The sequence below is a fragment of the Mastigoproctus giganteus genome, chromosome 8 (genome assembly GCF_048544385.1).
Source record: "Mastigoproctus giganteus isolate SK-2022 chromosome 8, ASM4854438v1, whole genome shotgun sequence".
Lineage (NCBI taxonomy): Eukaryota > Metazoa > Arthropoda > Arachnida > Uropygi > Thelyphonidae > Mastigoproctus > Mastigoproctus giganteus.
In genome coordinates this window covers 203,450,732-203,460,311 of record NC_143582.1, presented here as the reverse complement: position 1 = coordinate 203,460,311, position 9,580 = coordinate 203,450,732, and the positions used below count along the sequence as shown (strand labels likewise).

The window sequence follows — 9,580 nt, the reverse complement described above, 5'->3', positions numbered from 1 at the left end:
AAGACATTTGATAGTTGAACTTTCTGCGCAGGTTCCAAATCCTTGAAATATTCTTTCAGCAAATCCATCAACTATAGAGATTCGGTTTGTCAATTGACGTGCAGTTGAGAAGATGATATATGAAGGTCACAGGTGGCTTCAGAAGAACAAATCCAACACTAACCGAACTTAGAAAGTATATATTCCATGATCTGAGTCTGAGTCTTTAGGAGAGAGCAACAGCAGATGAATCTTTTTCTCTTTTAAAGATAATACAGAGGAGGTGTTGAGTGCAAGAACGTGCATTTGGAATATTCTTAGGAGATAGTCACCTCAATTACCCCTTACTCTTCCACAAATACATTACTCGATAAAATTAACAGAACAAAATGTTTTTCATGAATATTTTATTGATGGCATGTCATGGTTGTTCAGATGATACTTTCCATTACCAGAAGAGCTGACCAAGATCGCCCGAGGGCTATGTCAACCAGAACAGACCGCTGTCTGGCTCAAACAGCAAGACGGAATCCTACGATGTCCTGTCATCAACTGTCTCTTGAGATTGCAGAGGCCACAGGTGAAAACATTTCCAACAAGATTGTGTCGTGAGCTCAATTCAAGTGGATTCTACTCAAGGAAGCCAGTGGTTTGTATCCCATTAACCCCAAACCACCGCAGAGTTTGTCGAAATGGTGCCATGAACATGTGACTTGTAGAGCTGACAAATGGGGGTACAGTTCTATTGTCTGATGAGTACCGTTTTAGACTACAAACAGATTCTAGACGTTGTTTCTTCTGGAGACAATGAGGAATCCAGTACCATCCCTCCAACATCAGAGAAAGGGACACTTACGGTGGAGGCGGTGTTCTCGTGTGGGGCGGAATAATGTTCAACGGCCGCACCCCTCTTCATGTATTTGATAGGGGTATTGTAACTGCTCAAAGGTACCGAGAACAGATCGCAGAACCCATGTGCGACTTTTTAGGGGTACAATTTCCCAGATTTTCTTTTAAGGTTCGACAAAGCCACTGCACATTGAGACTGAAGATACCCAAAGACTGCCGTGGCCAGATCAATCACCACACTTAAATCCAATCGAACATGAGTGGAACACGGTTGGGCGTCGCATTGCACACCGACAGCTAACTCTTTGATGAGCTAAGGTCTGCGCTGGTGGAAGAATGGGCTTTGTTGCCACAGAATCTTATAGACACCCTTATACAGAGCATGGTTCACTACTGTCAGGCCTGTTTAGCCGTTGGAGGGGATCATACGCCGTACGTCATGTGACCACATCTTCGAGAATCTTATATCTACTTCTGTAATGTGACCTTTTTGGTAATTCTTATATAATCCCTACAAATGTGCCTTATATCTGTTCGAAGTTTCTCGCTGCCTTCTAATTTCATCGTTCTTCTATGGTACACCACCATACCCAAATTTTGTCCTGCTTCATTGCAATCCACCAATTTCACGTTTTCTATGTGTTCTGTTAATTTTGTACAGCAGTGTAGTTATTCGACTCCTGTACAAGTTCAATTATGGTTTTAAGGTAAGTGTCGAAATGAGCAATTTATCCGCGAATTCTGTCCCCAATTAAATCTTTATAGATTGCAGCATTTTTGAATGGACACCTCTTAAGAAATGCAATATTTCATCCTTGACATCTTATCATCGATCCGATGCGTTTACCTTTACTGGACCAATAGACATTGTGTACCAGCAGAACGTGCAGGAAAAGGACACCCATTAGAGACAATATTAGCATTACCTGTACTTATTTTGGCAAGGGAGATGGGGCGTGGTGGATTGTTAGACTTAAGCAGTTTTGACCTTGAAGGCATTTATCTTTTTTGATCATTCCTGGCACGTTTAGGTTATTTTATTTAAAAAATTGTATATTTGGTGGATTTAGAGAAGCATACTCGAGGGAACATCCTTTTGATGTGTGCCCTTGTGGCAGATTAGTGGCTACGACTACTGTTTTTTTACACCGCGTAATAAAAGTTTTAACAACATCGGACGAGACCTGGATGGTCCATTCAGGACCATCTGAAGATAGAAGGGTGTCATAAAAGGCAATCTTCAAACCACTTCTTTTCATAGTTGCCCAGATGAAGAGCAGAAGCGCTGCAATTACAACATTCAATCTTCATAGTGTTGCTCAGCTGTATGTCCTAAATACACTGGCGTCCAAAAGTTAAAGTACAACCATAAAATTTGAGATATTCAGAAAAAAATATGCACCTGGTGGTATTCTATCCAATCTTTTCGTAGAATATCCTTACGAGGTGTGGCAATGATGGTCCTGGACTGGTGCTGTTATGTTCGATAAGTTTCAAACGTTGTCCGCTTCATTTCCCCACTCCTGCCATTGTTGTAGATCATTGAATAAGTTGCCTTCCGTGGAGGATGAGGCGGAGGGTTTGGTAAAGTTCAGGGTGGAATCCGATTGCAAGGGGAAGGTGTGATTAATCGAGAATTTTTTTCCTTCTTTTTCTTTTTTTCTTGGCGGGTGGAAAAAGTACGCTTTCTTGCATCCATTACGAATAATTCGTGCAATCGTTCCTTAATTTATTGAGTGTCCACCCGCCCAACAGCTGGTGGAAGTTTATTCCAGCGATTGATTTCTTTCTTTGGACGAATGCGAATTTCCGCGCGTCTCTTCTGTTGCTTGCAGCGAGTTTCCTCCAGCACGACCACACGCCTGCGTAATGAGGATTGGAAAATGAAGTGGTTGCGCGATGCGAGAGTGTGATCACTGAACGAGTGTCAGCGGAAGACGGATGTAGGGCATTGAGCGGACGTGGAGGAGTGTGGTGGGCGTCACAGACGGAGAATGAAAGAAAAGGATTCGTTTCGAAGAGTAACAACTCCGAAGAAGAGTGAGATGTTTTTATTTTTGTTTAATTTGTGCTCCACAATTTTGCAAACACTTTTGAAACACAATTCTGATCGCGAATCCAACTTTAAAATTGTGATTATATTTCGTAATCGACGCTTTTCATTCTTTCTCTCACTTCCTCCCCATTCTTTTTCTCCTTCCCTTTCTCAGTCTCTCTCTTCTCCTTCTTGTTTTTTCTCTCTCTCTCTCTTTGTTTATCATTTTCTCTTCTTCTATATCTCTCTCTCGGTTTCTCTTTTTATTTTACTCTGTCCATCTATATTTCCTTCTCTCTGTCTTCATTTCTCTCATTTTTCTAGTCTCTCTTTCCTTTCCTTATTCCTTAACTTCTCTTTCTCTCCATGTTTCTCTTTTTGGTTTCCTCTTTTCTTATCCCAGTGTTTCCTCTCTTTCTTTTTTCCCCTCGTTGTCGCCTTTTTTATTTCTCTCTTTCTTTTCCTTATTCCTTAACTTCTCTTTTCTCTTCATGTATCTATTTTGGTTTTTTCATTTCCTATCCCAGTTTCTCTCTCTCTCTCTCTCTCTCTCCTTTTCTCTTTCTTATTTTATTTGTCTTTCTCAATCCCTCATGTTCTCTCCCCTATCCCTCTTTCTCCCCCTCTCTGTTTCTTTCTTTTACCCTCTCCATCTATATTTCTCTTGTCTTTCTCCCTCTCTCTATTTTCCTTTGCGTTTTCCAATCCCTCATGTTCTCTTTCTATCTTTATTCTCCATTTTCTCTCCTTCTCCCTCTTTTTTTCCTTCTCTCCTCTCTCTCTTTCTTTTTTATTTGCCTTTCTCAATCCTTCACGTTCTCTCTTTATTTCTTTTATTCTCCATTTTTCTCTCTTCCTTGATTTCTTTTTATCCTCCTTTTCCTCTCCTTCTCTCTTCCTTTCTTTCTTTTTATTTTTCATTTCTCTCCTTCTCTCTCCTTTTCCTTCTCTCTTTCTTTCATTCTTTTTCTGTTTCACTTTCTTAGTTTCTCTCTCTCACTCATTCTTCCCATCTCTCTTTCTTTTTCTCTGTACATTTGCGTTTCTCTCTTCTCTCTCCTTCTCTTTCTCTCCTTTTTTCTACTTCTCTTTCCTTCCCTCTCTTTTTCTCTCCTTCTCTTTCTCTCTTTTTATCTACTTCTCTTTCCTTCTTTCCATTTGCTTTTCACCCTCTTTCCTCCCACTCTCTCTCTCTCTCTCTATTCATTTGTTTTTCTCTCCACTCTTGCACACACACACACACGCACTCTCTCTCTCTCTCTCTCTCTCTCTCTCTTAGAATCGTTTATATGTAAATTTTTACTCTATAAAGAGTTATATTTAAAAATGTAGGAAGTATTAATGAGAGGGGTGTTTTTGGCTAATTATTTACCACCGAACGTTTGACATCCCCCCCGTGTGGAATTTTGATGGAACTACATTAAGTGGTCCTTCACTTTGTCCCGAATCATTACGTAATAGAAAGAAAGCACCACGAGAAAAAGAAAAAGAAATAAACCCTAAATGAAATGACAATCATGAGGCATTTCATTTTATTAGAAAAGACACATTAATTGTGCACCTGACAGAGATGTGGAGGACGAACAAATGGACGTGCACCCTCCATCATTAGCGCATTTCTCCCTTCCACTAAATGATCGAGAAATTAAAATCCACTCACGCCAGCAAGGACACAGTCGAGGGCCCACTTTACATCGAATAAAAAAAAAAAAAAAAAGAAACATTATTTTAAACATTTCTGCACCTACGAAAAAGATTGCAGCGCCCTCTGCTGTAAATTCGCGTAAGTATGAAAGAAAGCAGAAGTGGACAGCAGTAGCGCTGCAGTCGCTCCACGCAGTCTTCCCTCTGCTGCTACATCAACCCTAAATACACTCGCGTGCAAAAGTTACGTTGCAACCGCAAAATACCGAGACATCCAACAAAATGTTATTATCGAATCTGTCGGTGTCCCAATACTTTTGGTAACGCTCTGTAGTACAATAAACTCGCTCGACTTCTCCTCTCAGGTAAAACCGATTTCGATTGAACATTGAGAAAAAGTTCTCCAAAAATCAATGTTCGGGATGTCTTCATCCCCAAAAACCAATAAAAATTACTTCGCAGATTTTCGAAAACTTCTCGGGGCTTTCGGAGATAAGTACCTTATTAACGGGGAGGCTAATCACATTGCCGTGGCCCCTGGGCGAACGGGTAACGCGTCGCAATTGGAACTCTGCCAACATCGGAAAATTCGAAGCTGCGAACTCCGATTTGGAGATTGCGACGATCCGTCCCTAATCGCATGTTTGGTGCGGCCGCTGTATCATTTAGCGTCTGTGGTGTCTTCCGGACGAGTGGCTGTCCGATCATCTCGGCGGGAAGCGAACCGGCAAATCTGATCTACGCAGAAATCATCCGCGTGGGTATTCGGGTCGCACCAGTGCTGCCATCTATAGGCATACAGCGTATTAATACCAGTTTGCGCGTCTGCAATGAGCACGGTGGATTGTCCGATGCCTTCTTTCTATTGGCAATAAATGTCGCTGGAATCTTCGGAAGGGTTTTACCAATGGCAGATGGTGCGAAAACAGAACTGACAGATACGGATCGAGTGAAGTGATTGGTTACATGATCTCCGATGACATGCTTCGGAGTTCACCCACCCACCCATTTCTGCTGAAGAGGAGTGGAACATTATCCCCCTGCACCCTTTGGTTCGTTGGTTGAAAGTAGCGATGGGCATAATCGAATGATTTCCATAATCGAATGAATCTCTATAATAGAATGAATCATTCGAATGATTTCCCATAAATTTCCATAATATAACGAATAATTATAATGATTTTGCAATGATTTCCAAATCAAGTGACTTGCAACGATATAATGAATCATTGGAATTATTTTCAAATGATTTTCATAATAGAGTGACTTTCAACAAATATAATGAATCATTCGAATGATTTCTCATAGATTTCCATAATATAACGAATACTTATCAAGATTTTCCAATGATTTCCATAATCGAGTGACTTGCAACAATATTGAACGAATTATCTGAATGATTTTCCATTGATTTCCATAATCGAATGAGTTTCTATAATAGAATGAATCATTCGAATCATTTCCCATAGATGTCTATATTATAACGAATAATTAGAATGATTTCCATAATCGAGTGACTTGCAATATTATAATGAATCATTCGAGTGATTTTCCAATGAATTCCGCAATCTAATGATTTGAAACAATAGAACGAACAATTCCAATGATTTTCCAGTGATTTCCATAATCGAATGATTTGAAACAATAGAACGAATTATCTGAATTTTGCGACTAGAAAGTTAATCATTAGAAAGATTTGCACCAATATAATGAATAATTCGAATGATTTCCATAATCAAATAATTTTTATAACAGAATGAATCATTAAAATGAATGATTCCATAATCGAATGATTTTCCATAATCGAACGATTTGCAACAGTATAACGAATAGTTCGAATTAATAACTGGATTTCCATAATCGAATGATTTTTCCATAATAAAATGAATCATTCGAATGATTTTCGATAGACTCTTGCTGGTGTGGGCCAGTGGCGCAATGGATAACGCGTCTGACTACGGATCAGAAGATTCCAGGTTCGAATCCTGGCTGGCTCGTTTACTTTTAACTTCTGGCTTTTTTTGTCCGTGAAGGCACATTGCATCACTATCCAATCTTGTAATGACTGGATTGGATCCAATCATTACATATCCAATCTTGTAATGATTGGATCCATTACATATCCAATCTTGTAATGATTGGATAGTCCAATCTTGTGACCTCTATCCAATCATTACAAGATTGGATAGAGGTCACAAGATTGGACAGTGATGCGGTGGAAGTAATCGAATAATTTTCTCATAATCGAATGACGTTCCATAATCTACTGAAATAATTCGATTATATCGTTCGACTGAAATAATCGAATGATTTTCCATAATAAAATGAATCATTCGAATGATTTTCGATAGACTCCTGCTGGTGTGGGCCAGTGGCGCAATGGATAACGCGTCTGACTACGGATCAGAAGATTCCAGGTTCGAATCCTGGCTGGCTCGTTTATTTTTAACTTCTGGCTTTTTTTGTCCGTGAAGGCACATTGCATCACTATCCAATCTTGTAACTGGTCACAAGATTGGACAGTGATGGAATGGAAGTAATCGAATAATTTTCTCATAATCGAATGATTTTTCCATAATATAATGAAATCATTCGAACGATATGACTATAATCGATTATGCCCTCTGGATTACGCCCTCAATATTGGAGAGCTTACTTAGGAGGGCACACAGGGGATCACCGTGGACACTGGGGCACCGGCACGCTATTGAAGTGCTCATAAAGTTTAAAGCGAATAACTGAATTCCTTTTTTTTGTTTTGTTAATTGTTGGCGCATCGGCTTCTGTGGCCATAATGCACCTCCCAAGGTTTTTGCACTACTCTGATACAAGCCCGAGGCAGGATTCGAACCCACGACCTTTGGGTTGCCAGGCAGGCACTTTACTCACTCCACTAGCCCGGTTGGCACTGAATTCCTGAATAGTCAAAATACAAACATTTTTGGGACCTCGTATACATATTTGGGCCTGCTAACTAGAAACAGACAAATGAATAGCAGTTATTTCTTTGCTCTCACTAGGGGGCACTGCGCATCCATTACCCTACATCAGATGGTGTACGTCAACGCCTTTCTTATTCCATCCGCTATGTTCACATTACTCCCCGGTTTCTTAGCAGTTTTCTTTGCAATGTCTTAGTGCTCTTCTTGGGCTGTTAATTAGTTTTGAGGATTTTTCTGGACTGAGTTTTATCCAGCTGACAACGTTTATCACTTCCGGGATGAAGAGGTACTTTGGAAAACGATCCTTCTTAAGTGCTTCTGAAGGTGATTGCAGTTACCAATGATTATCCCAAAGAGAGCAGTGCATCTACCAAGATCTCTGTTTATGTGGTGGGAGATTAACAACACCCATCACGGTTCTTAACTGGTGCGGAGTAATCACATAGCAACACCCTCCTTTCTCAATAAAACCACAAAATGCAAACATATTTTGTCCTTTATCGTTAATTTCCAAAAACTGCAACTAGGTGGCGCCACTCTCTGTTAGTTTTTTTTATTAGTTAGTGTTAGTTACATAGTTACATTTTTTTAACAATGATGCACGTGAGCCAAATTATTTTAGAGACAGTGTTACCTGCTCTGCCTTACCAAAACATTATAGAGACGCACTGAGACTGGCAAAAAGTATTCAAATGATACAATATTTATTCGATATTTATTAAAACCTATATATAAAATTGGTCCCAAGGCAGAACCTTTGGAGACTCCTTGACCGAGCATAAAATGGAAAGATGCACTTACATGTATGATGTATTAAATGTTTAATTAAAATCTAATAATTATTTTGTACACTTCAAACTGTACTGACAAACGAACAGAAATGGCCTCCACTCCAAACGAATTTATTACCAAAATTCTACCACGAAGCCAAACCTGACGTACAGACGACAACCATCCGTATCGTAAATCTTATTATAAACGCGTAATAAATCTTAGTCACGGGTGCTCCGTTTGCTTCTGCCTCGCCCGCTTTGACAAACCGATACGAAAGTCTCAATAAAGGTCAACAGACCCTGCCAACGCTACGGATGCGAACGTTACATTGCTGCAGCAGTTGTCACGTTCATTGTTCACATCATAACGATCACTAAATCAATCGGTCTCGCGCTCCGACAGCGTCCTTCCGTCTCTTCGTAATCGAGTGTGTGTGTGTGTGTGTATGAGCACGCGCCTGAAGTTGTGAAAAGTAGGAGGGAGGAAGAGAAATACAACATAAATGTCCACCAGTGCATTGGGAGGACAGTAAATGTTCTTCTGCAGGATGCTTTGAAGATTTTGTAGTGTCAAGACCCCCGTATGTACCTTAATTTGATTGATCGTCAGTTATTTATGAAGGGCATCCCAAATCGAAAGCGATTCTAAATGGAAAACTGCAAGAGACGCACTAAACAATCACTTTAGCCACAATACGCAGAGGTTTAGTGGAGCAGACGATACATAATTGGCTTTTCAACAATACGAGTAGGTCACGCGGATCAGCTGATATTGATAAATCAACACGTGTTGAAATATGAAATGTGGCAACTGTTTATTAATAAATTTCGCATTGTTGTGCACGTAATCGAGTTGATTTCATGTCGTCTGCACGTTACCAACAATGGAAAATAGACTAGAGTTCGAATTTTTCTGAACCTGAATTGTTGTGAACAAGCGCACACATTCTATTTATTTAGGAAATACACGCGGTATTAGAGTCGCGGGCCTTCGCTGACTGTCATCAATATATATTCTTTTGGCCTATCAGTATGCGCCACTCTCTCTCTCTCTCTCTCTCTCTCTCTTGTTCCGTGTCCAAAAATACGGTGGGTCATAAATAACAGCGAAGTGTCATAAATTTGTGTGTTGTCACTTATCACACAGTCCATTAGGGCAAACGTCAAACCGCTGCTCAATACCCATTCTTCCCTCTTTTCCTCCAAACGATAAGGGTTTTTGTAAAATTCGTGCAGTTAATCGTCCATTGAAGGATTTCATGGTTGGCATAAAAGAACAAAACTCATTGGGCCATTTATGATTGGACGAAAACTGTAATTATCGCTAACGAGTCATTATGGAATTTAAGTGCAGGATG

The 9,580-nt window shown here is 40.0% G+C and overlaps 2 non-coding genes across 2 annotated transcripts; both read left to right on the top strand.

The window, feature by feature from the left end:
• The first annotated feature begins 6,431 nt into the window (after nt 1-6,431).
• On the top strand, nt 6,432-6,504 carry TRNAR-ACG (transfer RNA arginine (anticodon ACG)). The gene has a single exon. It is a non-coding gene; the product is annotated as a tRNA-Arg (tRNA).
• Nucleotides 6,505-6,872: 368 nt separating this feature from the next.
• TRNAR-ACG (transfer RNA arginine (anticodon ACG)) lies at nt 6,873-6,945 on the top strand. Its single transcript has one exon. It is a non-coding gene; the product is annotated as a tRNA-Arg (tRNA).
• Nucleotides 6,946-9,580: the final 2,635 nt, after the last annotated feature.